General features: G+C 36.1%; 1 protein-coding gene and 1 long non-coding RNA gene across 3 annotated transcripts in view; one reads left to right on the top strand and one right to left on the bottom strand.

Moving 5' to 3' along the window:
• CWC27 (CWC27 spliceosome associated cyclophilin) overlaps positions 1 to 22979 on the bottom strand; it is a 190808-nt gene that overhangs the window by 61521 nt on the left and 106308 nt on the right. The window lies entirely within an intron of this gene.
• Positions 1 to 22979, top strand: part of LOC128315793 (uncharacterized) — a 106975-nt gene that overhangs the window by 79808 nt on the left and 4188 nt on the right. The window lies entirely within an intron of this gene.

Raw genomic sequence — 22979 nt, 5'->3', positions numbered from 1 at the left:
TTTCTTCCTGCTCTGTTGACTGCGAAAGCCTAGAAGCAATAGTAATGAGCACACGTGAGCACCCACATCTTGATTTTTAAATACTATTCTCCACTAAAAAAAACAGAGCTCATTAGAAAAAAAGGGTGATTCCAGGGCAGGGGCAAGGGAAGTATAAGTATAGAACGTCTCTTTAAATCAGAAAGTAAGGGAGTACTCAAATAATAATGGAAAAATATCAAAAGAACACAGGGACCAGTCTGAATAGGCTCCCACTCACCAAATAAAAGTAAAATAAAAATATTTATGTTGAGCACCAGGATAAATAATGATAAAAACAGATTACAACCCATGAAACAAGATTCCATGAATTTATACTGCTATATTTAAATAAATGGAGAAGAAAGGGAAGCTGTTTTTATAATGGAATGCAAACTATAAATAGAAAAAGAATGATGGAGTTAGAAAATCATCAGTGAGGGTACCTGGGTGGTTCAGTCGGTTATGTGTTGGACTTCAGCTCAGGTCATGAGCTCGTGGTTCCTGAGTTTGAGCCCCACATCAGGCTCTGTGCTGACAGCTTGGAGCCTGGAGCCTGCTCTGGATTCTGTGTCTCCGTCTCTGTCTGCCCCTCCCCTGTTCATCCTCTGTCTCTCTCTCTCTCTCTCACTCAAAAATAAATAAACATGAAAAAAAAAAAAGAAAAAAAAAAACCCTTTACAATACTGTACTGTAAAAAACTCCATGTATAAATGTACCTGGTCAGTTCAGACCCCTGTTGTTCAAAGGTCAACATATATCCAATGAACAGCTCATATATAAGACCCCAAGTCAAGTCCTACAGATTAGCTAGAGCAGTAGTTTACTATCAGCTTTATTTGACAACTTGACAGAAATGCAAATTCTTCAGTTCTACTCCAGGCCTGTTTATGTTCTGATAGATATAGGGCTGTAATAGGGGATAAAAATGATTAACCATTTGAAAGCAAGACTATGGAGAACAAAGGTAGATGATTTTTTAAACTTAATTTGGTATGCAATAAGTAAGACGCTATAGAAAGTTTGTGAGCAAACGAATAATACAGTAATTAAGATCACTTTAGTACCAGTGTATACAATGGATCACTTCTAGGAGATTCTAGAGGAAAAGACCAGTTTAAGTTTCTTATAATAGCGCCAAGAAAGATATATTAAAAACCTGAACTAGCCTATGTGACTGGAAGAAGGCAGAGAGAGATTCCCTAGTGGGTGAGTGCCTAAGAGTTGTCACTTGGTTGCAGGCACCTGGGTGGCTCAGTCGTTTGAGCATCTGACTCTTGATTTCAGCTCAGGCCATGATCTCAGGGTCATGGGATTGACCCCATGTTGGTCTACGCACTGGGCTTGGAGTCTGCTTAGGATTCTCTCTCTCTCCTTCTGCCCCTCCCCTATGTGCTCTCTCTGGCTCGCTCGCTCCCGCTCTCTAAAAAACCAAAACAGAACAAAAAAAGAATCGCCACTTGGCTGAATGTGACACAGGCACAGGGTAAGGAACCAAGGATGAGTACAAGGGAAGGAGTGAGGAAAAGACAAGAGCAATTAAAGGTTAATGAGATGTCAAGTCTGAATAGCTGATAGAACAGTCTGGATCCAGATGAATTCAAGGAAACTTCCTATAGCTGGGCCTTTTAAAGGCCAAGGATCCCAGCCTTATAATCCTATAAAAGCATGTTCTTCTAAACAGTGTCAAGTAAGGAAGCCGTGATTCGAGCCTTACGATTCTATAAAGCATGTTCCTGTAAACAGTGTCATGTAAGGAAGTGGTTTTCAGACTTGCAGATTTTAAAGATCTGTAAACATTCCAAACAACCTTTAATAGATGAGTTGCTTTTTGGTTTTACAAATTGGGAACTTTAAAAAACACTTCTATTAGCTTTTGAGAGTACAACTTGGTAAAACCACTCTGGAATAAATGGCAAGATCTATGAGCCAAAGGTGTGCATACTCCACAGAATATGGTTTGTGTATAGTGTATTTGCTAAGAACATACATCAGTTGAAACAGGGCTCTGACACCAGGACTTTGGATAATTTACTTAACCACTAAGTTACTATAACTTAGTTTCCTTATCTGTAAAATGTGGGTAATAATAGTGTCTGTCTATTGTTTTGAGAATTAAATAAATACATATGAGGCACGTAGTACACTTCTTGGTGCACAGCATTGACAAATGTTACCTGCTATTACAGTTAGGAAGATGATGACAACTCAGACCAGCAATTCCATTTGAAGACATATCCTAGAAGAAACTCTTGTTTATGTGCACAGGAGAAATGAACAGGGGTGCTTCCTCCAAAATGTTTAAAGTAGAAAATATATGGAGAAAACCTCAAAGTCCATGAGCAGGAGAAAAATAACCTGGCATAAGCATTTAGTGAATATATCATTTAAAATGAATAAACATATACTACATTTAAAAACATAGATACGTGTGGAAAGCATAATGTTAAGTAAAAAAACAAGGTGTGGCTGGACACATACCATTTGATACCACTTACCTATATGAGGTGGCATACTTAACAATATTATTACCTATAACAGGTCCATACAAACACAGTAAAAGGTTAAAAACATGCATAGGAAGGAAACACATTTACTTCTGGGTAGTGGTACTTCTGTAGGGGACAGAAATGAAACTGGAGAGTATATAAAGAGGACTTAACAAGATCTATGGTTTATAGTTTTAAAAAATCTAAAGCAAATACAAAAAAAAATATGATTAGTTGGGTAAAAACCTGGCTAAATCCCTCTACTTTTATGTGTGTTTAAAATACTGCATAAGGTAAAGGAAAAAGAAAAAGAAAAAATGTCAATTTGAATGTTTTTAAAAATCACATTTTAATATTTTTATTTTTTACTCCAAAATTATTTGAAATTTATAGAAGTTAAGGAGAAATATGAAAACTCATATTTTTTTCTGCAAGATCACTAATTTGTAACATTTTGCCACAGGTTTTTCTCCCTTTGCACATATAAATATATATTTTTTCAACTTGAAAATAGTTTGCCATATATCATGGCCCTTTACTCCTTAATATTTCAGTTTGTAATTCATAAGAACAAGGATAGTCTCGTAACTATAGCATGATTACCAAATCCAAAAATATAATATTGATGCAATACTTTAATGTACCACCCATATTCCAGTTTGGTCAAGTGCCCAATAATGTCCATTTTAGCATTATTTTTCCCTTTGTTCCAGGATTCAATACAAGATTTTGTACTGCATTTAGTTTTGATGTCTTTTTAGTCTCCTTAGCCTTTCTTTGAATTTTATAACATGGACATTTTTCAAGAACACCGGGCTGTTGTTTTTCGAAAAAAACACTTTGGGTTTGTCTGATGATCCCTTACGATTAGATTCAGGTTATGCATTCCTAGCTAGAACACCAGAGAACATTGCCTGATTTTGTGTTCTTCTCAGGGTATCATTAGGAGATATGTGGTGCCTTCACTGCAGATGTTAATTCTGATCAGGCAGTCAAAGTGTTACCTGGTCTGTCGTATATATATTTTACATTGCACCTAACAAGCAAGCAGGCAGATTTAAGATCATGCAAATAATACTGCTCTTCATCAAACAATCCCCCCAGATTTAGTATCCATTGATGATTTTTGGCCAAATCAATCTTTATTATGAGACTCGTAACTTTCCAACTCTACCACACCTTTCACATTTACTAGTTAGCGTCTTCTATAAAGAGGAGACTTCCCTTTTCTTCTAAGTATTCATTCATTCATTTATAGCATTATGAATTCACAGATTCCTATTCTTTTTCTCATTGGTTTAAATTCCATTATTTTCCTCAGTTATTTTAGACCTTCTTATTGAGATAAAATTCATATAAGATAATTCACCACATTAAGTTGTATTTTTGGTGGTTTTTAGTATTATCACAGTGTTGTACAACCATCACCATGCTATAATTCATAACATTTTCAATGCTCCTAAAGGAAACCCTGTATCTTGTTAGCAGAAACACTGTTAGCAGAAACCCTGTATCTTGTTAGCAGAAACACTGTTAGCAGAAACCCTGTATCTTGTTAGCAGAAACACTGTTAGCAGAACTCTCACCTCCCAGCAGCCCCTGCCAACGACCAATCTGTTTCTATGGATTTGCCTATTCTGGACATCCCATGTAAATGGAATTATACAACGTGTGGCTTTCTGTGTCTGGCTTTTTTCACTTAAGCATAATATTTTCAATGTTCATCCATGTTGTAGCATGAATCAAAACTTCATTCCTTTTTATGGCTGGATTATATTTCATTATATGGATATACCACATTTTGTTAGGTTGTTGCTTTGCGTTATTTCTACCTTTTGGCCATTATTAATAATGCTGCTGTGAATCTTTGTGTACAAGTTTTTGTTTGAACACCTTTTTAAAAATTCTGTTAGGTATATACCTAGGAATTTCTGGGTCATATGGTAATTCAATGTTTAACTTTTTGAGAATTTTTTCCATAGTGGTACCGTTTTATAATCCCATCAGCAATGTATGAGGATTCCAATTTCTCCACATCTTTGCCAACATTTGTTAATTTGTTTTGTTTCTTTTATATTATAGCTGTTATAATGGGTGTGAAGTAGTATGTCATTGTGGTTTTATTGTTTTTACTATTTTTTAAAATTTTATTTTGGAGAGAGAGAGAGCATGAGTGGTAGAGTGGGGCAGAGGGAGAGAGAGAGAATTTCAAGCAGAATCAATGCTCAGCATGAAGCCCGATGCGGGGATCAATCCCACAACCCTGGGATCATGACCTGAGCCAAAATCAAGAGTCGAACACCCAAGTGACTAAGCCACCCAGGTAACACTCTCACTGTGGCTTTGATTTGCATTTTCCTATAGCTAAGGGTGTTGAGCATTTTTTATATGCTTGTTGGCCATTTGTAATTTTTCTTTGGGTAACTGTCTATTCAAGTGCTTTGCCTATTTTTAAATTGGGTTCTTTATCTTTGTATTTTTAAGTTATATGTCCTCAACTATTTTGAAGTACAAATTATCCCAGATTTGACCTGGAAGTCAGGGGAAAGACCTTTCAAGATGCCTACTATGACCTGTTGACATGCTACCATCATTTTTTAGAGCACTTTCTACTTTCTTGCATAACAGGTGTTCCAGTCTTGGGAATAGCCATTTCTCCAAAGAGCCCTGGTTCCTTTCAGTGGGAAATGGTGTCAGAAATCAATATGCTAGGTGTGCTCTTTGTTACTGATTCTTTTTTTTTTTTTTAGGCCTTTTTAACAGCCAGACGTAGGAAATACGTACACACACACACACACACACACACACACACACACACAAGATATCAGCCCATACAAATCACATCTATCCCCTGAAAATAGTTGTCTTCCCTCATTCCCTATTTTCATGTCCTTTATTCTATAAGAATAATAACATATGTATTGCTCCTACAACATCAGCATATGTATTCATTTACTAAATTTTGTCATATACATCAAAGAGTATTTTCATTAGTATGTTTATAGCCCTACAAAACGAAAACTTACTAAGAAGAGTTTAAGGTTGTTTTTTTTTTTTTTTTTTTTTTTAGAGAGACAGAGAGTGCATGTGGCATGGGCAGAAGGGGGGAGAGAGACAGAGAGAGAGAGAACCTTAAGCAGACTCCATGCCCAGTGCAGAGCCTGACGCAGGGCTTGATCTCACAACCATGAGATTATGACCTGAGCTGAAATCAAGCGTGGGACACTTAACCAACTGAGCCACCCAGTGCCTCCCTGCTTTTTAGTTTTTAAATACAGCGAGAGAGAGCATCAATTTTGTTTACTGTTCTTCCCCCCTACTCAAGACAAATATAATACAGTCAAAATATCATGTTCAAAGTTTGAATTAATTTTCTCTGCTCCTCATCAGTGTAATGTTACTCATTAGAAATATAACTGTTTCTTTGTTTCTGTTTATACTCAGTTTTAGTTTCTTTTTCTGCCCCATGTTGACTGATTTAATTTTTAACATGTATAGAACACAAATACATTTCCTAAAGTCAAAAGTGCATCAAAAGATAAACTCAGAGGTGTCTCTGCCTTCCCCTCTCTTCTAACAATTCTCACTCTTATAAATAAAGAATTCTCATTGTTTTTTTTTTTTTGCCTTACTGTTCATATATTTATTTTTGTAAGAGTGTATCTGTGCATGTGTGTGTATATTGTATCTTAATTTTTTCTCACACAAAAGTCTATATATATCATAAATAGCATTTACATAGCATTGCACTTAGTTTTTTTACATACTTTTCAAAGAATAAAAAAAAATTAAGATCCTAAAAAGGCATTTTTCAGGGTATCACTAGGAAGGAAGTGGTAAATTATGACTTTTCTCTGCCTTTATTTGAAAAAATCTGCTAATAATTTCCTTTCCAGTGCTATCCTCCCTGGAGATTGCTAATAGGGAAAAAACTCCAACTTTCTGACAGTGGATAAAAAAGCAATATTATCATTACCTAATATTATTTTGTATATCTGGACTTTTAAATGTTTATTTTTGCTATTGAAGAGTAAAAGATGTATTTTAGAAACACAACTGGGATCCCTATGTTGTAAGCCTGAAGAGGCAATGGTGGTTAAGTAGAATGAAGTTCCTTAGGGGAGTGTGAGGTCTGAGAAAGGGCAGTGAGTATGAGTGACTGCTGATTTTTGAAAGAACAGGATTCGTACACTTGTGAAGTTGGGTAGTATCTAGATCCCAAGAAATAATAGTTGTCAACAAGGACAGGTGGGGGTTTCAGACTACTCTCTTCAGAAACAGGTTAACAGTGAAAGGCAGCGTTTGGAAAGGAGCACACAGAAGAAACAAGGTTAAAACATTATCTTTAAGGTCAGGGAAGAAATGAAAAATTGAAAGAGAAGGGAAAAAAATCAGTGGATATGGAGACTTCTGCAAAAGGCTAAGGAGAAGAAAAGGCTTCTGAAGATTGTCGGGAGGGGCAGGGAGATGGACAGCCTTGAAAAGAACTGGGGTCGCTTTGTGCTGCGAGAAAAGGCAGGTCAGAGAAATGTGTGGGGAAACAGAAATTCTGAGGTGGAGAGAAGCTCATATTAGATGGTCTTTTCAAAAGAGTAAAGATGAGGTAATCTGTGCAAGGTTGGGGAGAGAAGCAGGGTTGGCACTGGAGATGTGAAGAGTGTGGAAAATGCTTGGCACAGAGAGGCCATGTGGAGAATGCAGTACAGAATGAACAATATAAACACGACAATCTCTGTATTGGAATTTCTTCAGCTTTGAGAAATGATGTAACTGTTCGGAAACTCTTGCCATCCTTCTATTATTGAACTAAAAATTTTAAGCTATCCCGTAAAATCACAAACAATATATCAGTTCAACTCAGAGTTGAATTTTTAAAAATACAGCACTTGCTAAATCTGAATTAGAAATAGGCATATTTGTGATTATATGCACATATTTTATGTGCATGTTATTTTAAACTAGTAATAATATTAAATATCTAAAGAATTCTATTCGCCTTTATAAATACGTAACCAAATGAGCTAACTTAAAGTTTAATGTTCAACAAAGATTGCTATTACATAGTAAAACTCACCATGTTTTGAGAACAGTTCTTAGGAATGTCTCTTGATATTTAGAGGAAGTCAAAGGAAGCTGACTGTTCATAACATAAAATGGCTAATGCAAGCTCAGAGAGAGATTAAAAAGTAACAATTTTAAAGAAGCTGAAAAGGCATTCTCTGGGATAGCAATGGGAAGGAAGCAGTATAATATATTCTTTCCCTTCCTTTACTCAAAGTCTGCTCTCAAGTAATTTCCTTTGCAACACTAATCTTAAAACACCGCGCTATTAAAAGCAAACAACCTTTCTGTCAACTTAAAACTGGTAGAATTGGCATTACCTCACATAATATTGTATATTTACTTCTTTACTGCCAGTCTCTACCCACCCCATTCCCAACTCTCAACAGGAGTGTAAGGCCCATGAGAACAGACACTTCATCAGTTCGTTCTGTTTTATCCTCACTGTCTTGAATAATGCTTAGAATGTAGTGGCACTCAATAAATAAATATGGATTAGTGAACAGGAAAACAAATATAGAATCCTAATGCTTATAAGGAAAAAGCAAGCCTGGGAAAAATAGGTTTTTATGTCATAGTGGAATCAGCATTGTGGATTACTGATTATACACTGGTTTTACATTGTTAAATGTCTAAAATATACTAGAATCAAGAGTATAAAATTCCTTTTTAAGGTAAGGTTAAAATTTTGTCTTAAGTAAAATTATATTTAATTCAAGGAGATACATATTTATTGTGAGCCTTAAGAATTTATGATATAGACTGACATAGAGGATTAATATAAGGAAGAATATGGTGAGTAGCATGAGAAATTCACCAAGATATCCAGGGAAATGCATTTTCAAATGTATCTGAGGCTTGTATCTAGAAATGTAGATTGGGGAATCATCTGTCAAAGGAATCAATAACCCAATAACCTATTTTAAACATAGCCTAAGGAAGTTTGGAAAAGGTTTATAGGAGGTAGTGGGTTTTTTTTAGTTTTTTTTTTTTTTAATGTTTATTTATTTTTGAGAGAGAGGGAGAGACAGAGCATGAACAGGGAAGGAGCAGAGAGATAGGGAGACAGAATCAGAAGCAGGCTCCAGGCTCTGAGCTGTTTGCACAGAGCCTGACGCTGGGCTCAAACTCACAAGCTCGAATTCATGACCTGAGCCGAAGTAGGATGCTTAACTGACTGAGCCACCCAGGTGCCCCTATAGGAGGTACAGTGTTTGATATAGGACATAAAAGATAAAAATACCATAGACTAAAATGGTAGAAGGTGTTCAGGTCAATAGCATTGTATAAATAACATGACACAGACCAGAAAGAGTGGGGGTGTAGTCAATGATTCATGAAGGCAGTTTGGGGAGAATAAAGACTCCATCTGAGGAAATAATGGAAGAAAGGACTTAACATCTGTATTACTGCAGATCTTGAGGATTCTGCATATAGTTTGCTGGAGAACAGGATGGCCACAGGTCAAGGGTTTCTGCTTACTTTAAGATGATCCTCTGGACAATCATATGAGGTTGGTATTACCATTGTGGTGGACACATTTCTCCCTGCACTCCTGCGCCCATGTGACCCTAGTGGTGCCAACTCTATCTCTGGCTTGAGAAATGGCATGTGACTACTCAGGACTGGCCAGTTAGAGCCTTTAATTCCATAGCTACAGTAATTGTTGCAGGGATGGGTACATGACAGCATCAGTGCCAATGAGATAGATTTTTGTCAAATGGAAGTATCCTTGTCCACTGGATTAGAATGTGGAAAGATGTGAGGAGTAGCTATTATGACTATTCAACCCCATGGGGAAAGCCTGAATGGCACAAACAGGGATGTGTGTGTGGGCATGGGGGTAAAGGCAGAATCAAGAAATGGAGATATAAAGAGAAAATCTAGGTCCACTTGACATTATTTTAGCCTCTGATAATGCTGTGCCTGGAATCAGTTCTACCTATAGCCCCGAAGGAAATTTTTCAGTATAAACCTGATTAACTATTTGAAACCATAAGATTCCTAACGGGAAATGTCATTCTCATTTTACAAATGAAGAAACTATAGGATAGAGAAAGTAAGGAATTTGTCTAAGATCACATAGGTTTTAAAATAACAGATTTATAGGGGCACCTGGGTGGCTCAGTTGGTTAAGCACTCAACTTCAGCACAAGTCATAATCTCAAGGTTTGCGCATCCGAGCCCCACGTCGGGCTCTATGCTGACAGCTCGAAGCCTGGAGCCTGCTTTGGATTCTGTGTCTCCCTCTCTCCCTGCCCCTCCCCAGCTTGTCTTTCATTCTCAGAAATGAATAAACAAACAAAAAATAACAGATTTATAGCTCTAACTCATATCTGATGGCTCCAGGCCCATGCTCCTAATTACAGGTTCTTTATTTTTTATGTTTTCATACATATATGTGTATATGTATCTAAGAATGACAGAGAGGGAGAGCTTGACTTTGGTTGGTTTATTTGGGTTTATGAAAATAATAATTACTACTCACTGAGCACTAGGCTAAGTACTTTACATAAAATTTCTATAGATGTCAATCATTACTAGCTTGTCTATACCCGCTTCTACTGGAATCTTTCTTTTTCACAACTGCGGTTCCCTCTCTTAGCCTGAGAAGCTGGGGTTAGGGGGGGCATATAAGGAGATATACTATGACTTGTGTAGCGAATCAAAATATGAGATGGGCCAGTCAGATTCCGTTTTTGCAAATATGGTGAGACTGAATCAGTTGGTGATAGGCAAAGGGATATGCATGTTCAGAGTTGGGGTGGTCATTTGAGACCATGTGCAACACAGACTTCTAATGGAGAATAAAAATAGAAGACTGTGCACAGAAAGAAGAGTACAGGACAGACTTAGAAAAAGAAGAAGAGAAACAAAGGGAAAAGCAGATTACATAGCTTTGGAAGGAGAACAGCCTTAGTTTCTGATCACATGCTGTATTGCTACTCATTGGTTGTTGTCTTTGAGTATTCATGAGACTCCACTGTGTTTATAAGAATCCCCCTTAAAGCAGCTTGAATAATTCTTGCATAATGAAACCAGTAAAGTACAAACTGGAACAATACATCATTGTAGTGAATTATCACAGTGAATTAACCCAGTAGGTAATTATTTTCAAGATAAAGAAGCTGAGATTTAGAGAGTTCAAGTACATTTCCTGAGGGAAACAACCAGTATAAAACAAAGGTAGGATTAAAACCCAGGTCTTTGTGTTTTAACTTCACAAGTGTAGGGCTAACTGGCATTAGGAAACACCGGAGACAAGGAAAAACAAAAGGAATTAACTTCAGTATTTTAGGAAGAGGTAGTAAGAGACACACCTAGAGCAATGGATGAAGTAATGGAAATGATTTGTACCTATAAACAGAGGGATGTTTTATGGAGGTAGGGCTGAGGAGTAAGTAAAGAAGTAGAAACCAAAGGTGATACGAAATCTTTTTATCTTGGCTTATTGGAAAAACAGAGGTGCCATTAAGAGTACTAGTAGGGAAATCAGGTCAGGGGCTTATTTTTGTGGGGAAGAAAATACACTTAATTTTGGTCACTATTAGTTTTAAGTAAACATGTTTAAAAAGGGAATTGAAAATGTGGGCCTGGAGCTCAAAAAGAGGGATTCAGAAATTATTTTAAATAAGTGACTTCACTGAAGCCTTTATAAAACTCAGTAAATCATAATGTATTCAAGAAAAAAATCCAGTATTGTACAAGTACAAAACTTAAAAGATAAAGACTGTATTTAATCCTCAAAGAGATCACTTTAGATTTCTAATTTACTCTGGCAGTATTTATGGTGACAAATTTATTGGACCCAAATAACAAAATGAAGCAACAGAATCTGGTTATTTAATGCTATAGAGTCAGCAGTGTGCATGTACACATACACACGCACACGCAAACACATGTAGATGCACATGCACACAGACACAGACATACTCAAGCATTTATATCTTTAAAGGATATAATGTTTTAAATTGTACAGCAAAAATATATAGATATAACATAAAAAATGACTTGTTTTTATGCCTTGCATTTCTCCATGGAACTTAAAATCCTTTAACAGACATTATCTCATTGTTTTAAGAACTGTTATGAAACAATCTGACATTTATATAACACCATTCATACTCAATAATCCCAAAGGACTTTACAAACCCTGGAAGAATGACTCTGCTCATGTTCACCATGCAACCACTGAGGGATGGAGGTGGGATGGGTGGGTAGAGAAGTGCATAGGACTGTGGTAGACATTCTGTGGAACATCGCAGTAACATGATACAACCGAAAGCATAGAGACAAGCAGAAAAGATCCAAGGTAAGACATTGTATTACACGTGTTAAATTTGAGAGCAGTATTAATACCAAGTGGTCGCCCTTTCATTTTTGTATCTTATGAGAGTGATATATAGATATCTTCAAGGTAAAAAAAAAAAACAATGGAGTATCATCTGCTAAGTCAAGAACTCCATTTCTTTTTTCTTAACAGATTTTATTTACTTATTTATTTTTAAGTAATCTCTACACCCAATGTGGCGCTTGACCTTACAACCCTGAGATCAAGAGTCATATGCTTCACCGACTGAGCCAGCCAGGCAGCCCCAAGAACTCCATTTTCTATAGGGCTTTTTTGAGTGGGTAGTGGTCTGTTTTCCAACTGTCAAGCACATCCAGGCCAGGATACTAAATTGTTAGTGATTTAAAATGTTTTGAGGGAGCTGTATTTTTTAAAAGAAGATTTCTCCTCCCCTCTTTCCTTTCCTTTTTGAACTGAGACTAGGATGCTACAAAACAAACACTCAACTGGAAAAGCATAAAAATGGTTTTTTTTGTTTTGTTTTGAATTTATCAGGCGTATTAGGATTCTCCAGAAGAAGAGGACCAACAGGATGCATATATATATGTAGAAAGAGATTTATTGTAGGGAATTGGCTCACAAGATTATGAATTCTAAGAAGTCCTGGATCTGCAGTTGGTAAGCTAGAGATCCAATTTGAGTCTGAAGGTCTAAGAACCAGCAGAAGTGAGGGTTTAAATTTTAGTCTGAAAGCCAGAGGTTTGAAACCCAAGATGAGCTGATGTTTCAGTTTGATTCTGGAGGCAGGAAAAGACTGGCTCAAGGCAATCAGGCAGGAGGAGTTCTCTATTACCTTCTCAAGAAGGTCAGCCTTTTTATTCTATTTAAACCTTGAACTATTTGGATGAGAACCATCTATACTAGGGAGGGCAATCTACTTTACTCAGTCTACTGATTCAACTGTGAGTCTCATCCAGAAACACCTTCACAGACACACCCAAAATAATGTTTGACCAAATATCTGGGCACCCTGTGGCCCAGTAAAACTGACACAAAAAATTAACCATCAGTTCAAATTAAGGGCTTCTGTTCTTCCATGACAAAACTAACAGAATTCAGTTTTCTGAAGCATTTGAGGTCAATGTGATAAATCATTCAAAGAACTTATTGCCAGATACCTTACTTGGACAAGGAAATATGCCAACTAATGACTAAAGGTTATTGTAGTACCCCAGTGTTGTTTCCTTTAGTCACATTAGACATCAAGGGGACTATAGAAGATGAGTAGCACTTTGATTGGGCAAATGGGTGGAAGAAGAGGGAATTCAGGGAAAGAGCTGGACATCACAAAATACTGCAAAACCAACCTCTCAGCACCAAGCCATATGGTTGAGGGAATAGAGTCAGCTTTCCAGAGGAATGAGAACAATAAGCCTCAGAACTACACTGAGGCTTTGACTATAACTTTAGCCAGCTCATGGTAATATGGGGAGAACATCCTTATTAACTCTCCAAAAATACCCCTTGAGATCCTAGACCTGAAGATCATCTTTCAACACAGAGCTTTGGGTCAGTACAAAGTGATGCTGTTGCCACCAAAGTTACCATATATTTTAGATAATATACATTTTACATATTTAAACCTTACAATAAACAAATGAATATACCCAAGGAAACTGAGGCTAGGAAAGGCCAAGTACTGTAGATATGTTTTTGTTTGCCTCTAGTGTGTTTTTGGTCCCTTCTTCTAATAGATCCTGCCCCTGTTGACACAGTAACACATTATCAATCAGTCAGTGTCTGTCTCCTAGGAGCTGGGTGCTCTAGAAAGAACGTAGGGTGAGTTGTTTGATGATCGATCCTGGAAAGAGTCCAGGAGCTCCTGCATCCAAGGTCCCTGGTCTTCTCACTCATCTTGAAGCTTGGCCATTCAGCTATGTTCCATTTTGTGTGCTATCTCAATATCCCATCCTTTGGCTTAAATTTTAGTTGGTTGTGATCAAGACCCTTCAGAAATACACAGCTATGTTATATAGTTTCTCCAAGAGCAGACAGGTATCAGTGGAAGAGATAAGACTCAAACCTAGATTTGTCTGACTTCAAAGGCTATATATACTTTTAACCATGACACCTCACTGGTTTTCAAAAATTGGGATCCTCTAATGTTATCTGCCACCAAAAGGAATTATAGCAGTCTTCTGATTTTATATCTTGGCTTCTTTAGTAAATTTTTTGAAAAGAGTTAAGCTAACATGGAAAATCTTGTAAAATTACTCTATAAAATACAATTTCATTGCTGAAAGGGAAAATCTTTAGCAGGCATATCTGAGTTGGGTTGTTAGACTATTGTATAGAAGGGGCAACCAAAGGTATAAGAAAATGGTCCTTGAGCTGTGCGTTTTCTCAATCAGTGAGAAGAAGTGAGAATAAAACCTACAAGAACATTCCAGAAAAGCAGGCAAAAAGTAAAAAGTGCATAGACTTTCTGCTGGAGGTCGATAAAATGGAAAGACCCAAATGTTCAAAGTCTTCTAACTCCACAATTGTGTGAAATGGGCAAAACTAATCTCTCAGAGCCTCAGTTTTCTCATCTATAAAATGGGGACAGTAATGCCTATCTATGTAGAATCACTGTGTGAAGTTATATTATCTGTCTACCTATCTATCATCTTCAAAGTCTATGCCCAACAAGGGGCTTGAACTTATTACTCTGAGATTGAGAGTTGCATGGTCTACCAACTGAGCCAGCCAGATGCCCCCTGAAGTTAAATAATATAAATAAATCTTGTAGTGTAGAGGCTGGCACATGTATTTTTGAAATGTAGTTGCTATTATTGTTGTTGCAGTCATTAAACTGAGTCAGGTGATGGTGGTTAGTAGGCTGACAGGAGAAGGCTGTTAAGAAGAGTTTGGAGGGGCGCCTGGGTGGCTCAGTCGGTTGGGTGGCCGACTTCAGCTCAGGTCACGATCTCGCGGTCCGTGAGTTCGAGCCCCGCATCAGGCTCTGGGCTGATGGCCTGGAGCCTGCTTCCGATTCTGTGTCTCCCTCTCTCTCCGCCCCTCCCCCGTTCATGCTCTGTCTCAAAAATAAATAAAACGTTAAAAAAAAAATTAAAAAAAAAAATAAGAAGAGTTTGGAAATAACACATAGTTGGAAACCAAAAGGATAAAAGTATCTAGTGGACAGGAGTTTTTAATTCTTTATTAGGACCTCTTGCCTTTGTGTGTGTGTGTGTGTTTTATAATGTTTATTTATTTTTGAGAGAGATAGAGACAGAATGCGAGTGGGTTAGGGGCAGAGAGAGAGACACACAGAATCCAAAGCAGGCTCCAGGCTCCGAGCTGTCAGCACAGAGCCTGACGCGGGGCTTGAACTCACCAGCTGTGAGATCATGACCTGAGCTGAAATTGGACGCTCAACCTACTGAGCCACCCAGGCGCCCCGTGTGTGTGTTTTTAATATTGCATTTATTGTAAAATGTAATGCAAATACTAAAAAGTGCACAGATTTCAAATGTAGAGCTCAATGATGTATCACAAAATAAACAGCCAAGTCAGGAAATCAAACCCTGCTGGCCCTGTAGAAGTACCCCTGCTGCCCATCCCAGCTACTATCTAACCCTTCCTTCTGGGACAAAAGCAACCACCAAAATGTCCTTTGTGATAATCACATCCTTTCTTTTCTTTACCAAATACTACTTAAGTCTGCATGTTTTTTTTTTCATTTTATGTAAATGAATTAATATATATTTCTTTTGTGTGTAGTTATCGGTAATTAATTTTCATTGGTATATAGTCTTATATGAATATATTTACATTTTTTAATCATTCCACTGTTGATGGGTATTTGTGCTGTGTTTGTTTGTTTTGGCTGTTAGAGATAATGCTACCATGAACATTCTTGTACAGTGCATACATTTCTGATGACTAGGTACCAAAGAATGAGTAGAATCAGTGGGTCTCAGAGTATATGTATTTTTAACTTTAGCAAAAAACGCCTATGGTTTTCTAAAGTGGTTATATCAACTTACACTCTCAACACCAAAGGATCAGAGTCCCAATGTTCCACATTCTTAGTAACAATAGATATTGTCATTCTTCTGGAGAGTGCGTGTAATATTGGCTTCAATTTACATTTTCCTGAACATACATGAGGTTGAGCACATTTTTCTTAGGATTATTGGGCATTGGATATTTTCCTTTGTTAAGTGGCTATTGAAGTCTTTTGCTCATTTTTCTTTGAGTTATTTATCTTTCTCCTTGATTAATAACAGTTCCTTAGATCTTCTGGCTATCTTGTAAATATCTTTTCCCATTCCATGGTTTGCCTTTTCACTTACTTCAGGGTGTCTTTAATGAACAGAACATTTTTAATTTTAACATAGTAACATTTAGCAAACATTTGCTTTACAATTAGTTCTTTTTGTGTCCCAATCCTTAAATATCTACAGAAAGGTCATAAGGACATTCTCCTAAATTATATTCTAGAAGTTTTATTTTTATGCTTTTCCCATTTAGATTTATAGTCTATCTGGAATTGATTTTATGTATGGTGTAAGGGTTCAAGTATTTTTTTATCCTTAAATTAATAATCTAGTAGTTCCAGCACCATCACTAAAAAGACTCTCCTTTCCTCATTGCTTTGCAGGACCAACTTTCCAGGCTTCACATATCTGTCACTCATTGTACCAACCCTACACCATCTTAATTATGTAAATGTATAAGATATCAGATGACATATGCTTGTCACCATCTTGATCTCCCTTATGACTCTCTTAGCCACTTGGATTTCCCTATACATTTTAGAATCAGCTTATCAGGTTCTACAGAACCTGTTGGATTTTGATTAAAACTACACTGAAACTATAGAACCATCTGGAGAAAGTCAGTATCTTTACACTTCCTTTTTTTCTAAATGTTTTTACCTCAGATTCTTTATTATTAGACCAGCTAAGTTTTCCAGTAAATCTTCATGACTATAATGATGTTGAATAAAAGAAATTATAATGTGCATTTTATCATCATACCATTCTGCATATTTGCTATAGGTTGTTTTAGGTACGCTTTTAACAGCAGTCCTATTTCTAGTGTGCTAGAACTTTTTGCTAAAATCATGAACACTTGTTGAATTTTATTAAATACTCTTTCTCCTTCTATCAAAATGATAAAATGTTTTTCCCTTGATTCTATTAATGTGGTAAGTTACATCGGTTGATTTTTAATCTTAAACCAAATTTACATGCCTGGAATATATCCAATTTTATAAGAATGTATTATGCACTGAAAACATTGCTTCATTTGATAAATTAGTATTTTGCTTAGAATTTATGGAGTTTGGCCTATAATTATCTTTTCTTGAAATGTCTTTACCAGGTTTTCTTATACAGTCTTCATAAATAGAATAGTAAAGCATTCTGTTTTATTGTCTGGTAGAGTTTCTGTGAGATTGGTGTTATTTGTGAATCTTAAACTATGGACTTGGTTTCTCTAAGTTAGAAGTAACATTCTACTTCTAACTAAGAATCCTACCTCTTCTTAGGTTAGTCTTAGTAAGGTGCAATATTTATTAGTAGCATAAGTTTGTTTGTATTGTCTTGAAAGCATTTTAGTGTTCATGGGATCTGTAATTATGTTTTTTTTTAAATTGTTATTGATTATTTACACCTTTTTTTCCCTATCCAAGTTAATGAAGAGTTTAGCAATGTGATTAATCTTTTAAAAGAATGTGTTTGTCTTTGTCATCGCTATACTTACATGCATGCTTTCTACTGCACTAATTTCTGCTTTTATTTTTTATTATTTATTTCTTCTTTCTTTGGGTTTAATTTGCTTTTCTCTTTTCTAATTTCTTAAGAGGGGTAGTCACTCAGTTTTATCTTTGACTTTTTGAACAAAGTAAGTATATTTATTTTAAAGAGTATTTCTGATAATTTCAATTTCTAGAGTCCCTTCATAATTATTTCTATTGGTTGTTTCTGCCATTTCCCCCATTCTTCACTGGCTGTTAGCCCTGACATTCTTCCTTCACTTTCTTATTAGTTCTCCAATGTGTTAAAAAAAATTTTTTTTAAAGATTTTAAATATTTGTCTAGCTTTTCTAGTTGTTTTCGTTCAAATTACCTGGCCTACCTTTACCCAAATCAGAAGACTCCTAACACTGCTTCACTGCCTCAGGCACTCATGACTAAACCATATTTTGATTCCTACTTCATACTATATACAAAAAGTAACTCAAAGTAGATCATATACATCAATGTAAAATCTTACACCATAAAATTTCTAGAAGAACACATAGGGTAAGATCTTTGTGACCTAGGGCTAGGCAAAGATTTTTTAGATACAACATCAAAAATTCAATCCAAAAATGAAAAAGTGAACAAATTAGACCTCATCAAAATGGAAAAATTTTGTTTTTCAAAAGACACTGGTATGAGGACGAGAAAGAAGCGACTATTTGGAAGAAAATATTTGCAAAAGCATCTATCTGAAAAGACTTGTATCCAGTGTATGTAAAGAACTCAAAGTCCAATAGCAGGAAACACATAATAAAAATGGGCAAAAGATTTGAATAGATACTTCACCAAAAATACATATACAGATGGCAAATAAGCACATGAAAAGATGCTCAACATCATTATTAATTATTGCAAATTAAACCACAAGATAACACTACAAGCTATTAGAATGGCTAAAATTAAAGGGTGACTACACCAGTGTTAATAGGAATGGAGCGATAGGATATCTCATATACTATTTGTGGGAATGTAAAATGGGATGAGCTGTTTGGAAAACAGTATGGCAGTTTTCAAAAAGTTAAACATACACCTATCCTATGACCTAGCCATTTCAGTTCTACATCTTTGTCGAAGAGAAAAGTATGTGGCTATACAAAAACTTGTGGAGTATCTATATCATGGAATACTATTTAGTAATAAAAGGAATGTTACTGATAAACACAGCCGCATGGATAAATCTCAGAATACTTATACTGAGTGAAAGAAGCCAGACAAAAAAAGGGAACATACTGTACATGATTCTATTTAAATACAATTGTAGAAAATACAAACTGCTTTATAGTGATAGAAAGAACTTCAATAATTGCCTGGGGATTGAAAATGGGATTACTCAGGGGCATGAGAACATGCTGGACCTTGAAGAATATGTTCACTGTCTTGATTGTGGTGAAGGTTTCACAGATGTATACAAATGCCAAAACACATCAAATTGTTCACTTTAAGTTAGTGTTCAATAAAGCTGTTAAAAAATATTTTTTGTGTGTGTTCTAATTACTGTTTGTGAAGTCTGTCTTTTGACTGGGTCCTTTCTGACATCTACCCAATTTAAAGTGGTCCTCTAGTCACTGTATCAGATTGTCCTGTTACATATTATTTTCATAGCCCTTATTATCTGAAATTACTTTGTTCATTATATGTTCCTATGTGCTCTTCATTTGACCATAAATTCATGCTCAGAAAAATATATAATCTTGAGTTGTCTGCATTCTTATTTTCTTTTTCCCCTTATACATTATATATCATCCATTTAAACAAAAGTTAATTTCATTAATTCCTTCAGCAATTATTTGTTGAATGCCTCTATTTTGCCAGTCACCGTGTCAAGTACCAGGCATATGGAGATGAATCAGTTATGATTCCTGCCTTGCAGGGCAGTCTTCCAAATATTGCTCTACTTATTGCCCTTCATTTATTTTGCAGTGAAATCTTACTCATCTCTTAAAACCTGGCTCAGATAGTTGGTCAAGCTTTTCCTGACCAAATGGACTACTGCCTTTTTGGTTCTTCCTAAGCCTTTGTTTATATTATGTAACAACATCTGCTAATTTACTCCCTAAATTCATTTTCCCCTTTTACGTTTTAGTGGTAGAACCAAACCCCACCTTTCCCACCCTTGACACTAAGTTTTAGCTGGGCAGTCGGCCACCCAAATGTGGTTTAGCCTTTCTTACAGCTAGGTATGGGCATATGATTTCAGCATGCTACGATATGACTAAAACTGCTCTGTGCAACTTTTTTTTTTTTCTCTGTGCAACTTTTGAGTCATCTTCATCTTCAAGATGAAGCCACTTGTCTGGTACTTATTCCTTCCCCTTCCCTCCTGAAAGGCCAGATTCAATCATGTGAACAATGAAAACAGCCTAGGAGATGGCAGAAAAATAAGATGAAAGAAACCTGGGTCTTTCAATGTGCTGCCAACAATTAAGGGTTCACCCCTGGGCTGTTTTGCAGAAGAGAAATAATACCAAATATTATTTAGACACTGTATTTTTGCGTGTCTGTCTGCTTCTCTCTACTGCTCTCTTTTTAATAGCAACTTTTTGTGACTAATAAAACTAGCACTATTAATATTAACTTCCCTATGACACTCCTTCTACATAACAAGTAGTTACTTTCTCTGGATTGGAAGGATATCTGGGAAAGAACAAGTGACAAATGTCCAATACAACAAAATCAAATCAATTTTCTGGGTATCTACTATGTGTAAGGGACTAAAAAGTTATATTACTGGTTATTTTAATTTTTGTTCTCAAAAATTAAATCTAATCTCAGTCTAACAACTGTTTTCTATTTTACTGATTTCTGTCTTTATTATTACCTTCTTTAAGCTTCATTGGGTTAATTTTGCTTGGGTTTTTTTTTTTAGCTTCTTTACATGGGAAATGTTTCCAGTAATTTTCTTGTATTGTAATAGCCACATCAGTATATTCAAATATCAGTAATTTTAAAATCAATTGTTATTGTTAACAACTGCATTTTGTTGAAGCAGGTAGTCAATTTGAAAACAATCCTTTGAAATTTTCCTAACTTTCTTTATGGCCCACCATGTGGCCACTTTCCATAAAAATTTCAAGAGTGCTAGAAAAAAGTGTATTCTGAAGCTACTGAGGGTAACGCTCTGTTTATGTGCATGATATCAAGCATGTTAATTATATAGCACAAAACTGTCTATATTTTTATTAATTTATTATTTAAAAATTTATTATTTTTTAAAAAGATTTTAGTTAAAAAAAATTTTTTTTGTTATGTGTATTTATTTGGTGGGGGGAGAGGGGCAAGAGAGAGCCGGAGACACAGAATCCAAAGCAGGCTCAAGGCTCTGAGCTGTCAGCACAGAGCCCGACAGGGGGCTCGAACTCACAAGCATGAGATCATAACCTGAGCAGAAGTCAGACACTCAACCAACTGAGCCACCCAGGCACCCCTAAAATATTTTAGTTTTTTAAGTAATCTCTACTCCCCATGTGGGCTTGAACTCATGACCACAAGATCAAGAGTCACATAGTCCACTGACTGAGCTAGCCAGGCACCCCTCTATTTTTTTATAAGCTTATTTACTGAGAAAAATGTGTTAAAATCTCCCACTATGAAGGACTTGTTTACTTCTTCTTATAAGTCTTTCAATTTGGTTCACACATTTTGAGTCTGTGTTACGAGGTCCATTCATATTTAGGACTGTTACATCTTCCTGGAAAAGTGAAGATGTTGTTATTAAGTAGAGATCCTCTTTAACCATAATAATACATTTTGCCCTAAAAATGAGATTGTTCAATATATTTAAGATATTTCTCATGTAAGCAGGATATGACTGAATTTGTGTTTTTCAATCCAGTTTGATAGTGTTGGTCTTTTAGGTGAAGAGTTGGACTGTCCAGTTATTTCAATATAATTACTGATATATCTATATTTTATTTCATCTATCTTATTTTGCACTGATGCTTTTAATATTCTGTTCAGTTTACATGTCTTTTTCTTTTCTTTCTTGTTGCCTTTCAGGTTATATGCTTCCCTTTAATTCCATACTTTTCTCTACTATTTTGGAAGTTATGACCTTTTCTTGTCCTCTTAGTAGTTTTCCTAAATTATCAATGTGGATATTTAATGTGTTACAGTCTAAATTTAATTTGTATCTCTACTTTCTTCCAGAACAAGAATCCAGACAAGAATACTTTTCCAAACTCCTTTTACCTGTTTCCCAAACTTATGTGCTATTTTTTAAATGTATTTTTTAAAATTATTCTTGAGAGAGAGAGAGAGAGACAGAGAGAGAGAGATACAGAGAGACAGAGCATGAGCGGGGGAGGGACAGAAAGAGAGGGAGACACAGAATCCGAAGCAGGCTCCAGGCTCTGAGCTGTCAGCAGAGGCCGATACAGGGCTTGAACCCATGAGCCCTGAGATCATAACCTGAGCTGAAGTCACACGCTTAGCTGACTGAGCCAACGAGGTGCCCCACGGTTATGTATTTTAATTATTATCTTTATTTTTAACTCAATAAGACATTATTATTTTACTCATTCAGTATTTCTTTAGATATATATTTACTACTTTCTATGTTCCTTTCTCTTTGCAGTACAGATCTTCCATCTAAGCTCATCTATCTTTGGCCTGAAGTATGCCCTTTAGAGTTTCCTTTAGTGAAAGTATGCAGGTAGCTAAGTCTCTCAGTTTCTTTGAAGAAAATTCTCCTTCAATACACTACAGATAATATTCTGTCTTATGTCCGTGCTTGTTGCTGTTGAGAAATCAGCTCTTGCTTTTTTAAAGGTAATGTTTTTCTCTCTGGCTGCTTTTGAGGTCTCTTTGTGTTGAATACTCTGAATGTTATCATGGTGTGTGTAGGTATGGATTTATTCTTATTTATCCTCTTGTAGATTTCTTCATTTTACTTCCTTACCCTGTAAACTGATTTCATTAGTTACAGAAGATTTCAGCTATCAGCTCTTCCAAATATTGCCTCTACTTGTCCTTTGAATTCCTCCTAGAATTTGATTAGATTTATTAGATCTTTTTTTCTATTCTTCCAGGTTTCCTGTCTCTTTTTGGGCTGAAATCTATATTTTCCAATTTTACCTTTCTGTTTACTAGTACTCTTTTTAGCTATGTCTAATTTGCTATTAAACCTATTGGATTTAAAATGTTTATCTTGAGAGACAGAAGAGAGAGAGAGAGTGCACACATGTGTGAATGAGTGGGAGAGGGGCAGAGAGAGAGAGAATCCCAAGCAGACTCCATGCTGTCAGTGCAGAGCCCAATGTGGGGCTCAATCTCATGAACCGTGAGATCAGGACCTAAGCTGAAATCAAGTCGAATGCTTAAGCCACC

Source organism: Acinonyx jubatus, chromosome A1 (genome assembly GCF_027475565.1).
Source record: "Acinonyx jubatus isolate Ajub_Pintada_27869175 chromosome A1, VMU_Ajub_asm_v1.0, whole genome shotgun sequence".
Taxonomy (NCBI): Eukaryota; Metazoa; Chordata; class Mammalia; order Carnivora; family Felidae; genus Acinonyx; species Acinonyx jubatus.
The sequence above is the reverse complement of the archived record's forward strand: the minus strand, read 5'-3'. Positions and strand labels throughout refer to the sequence as shown.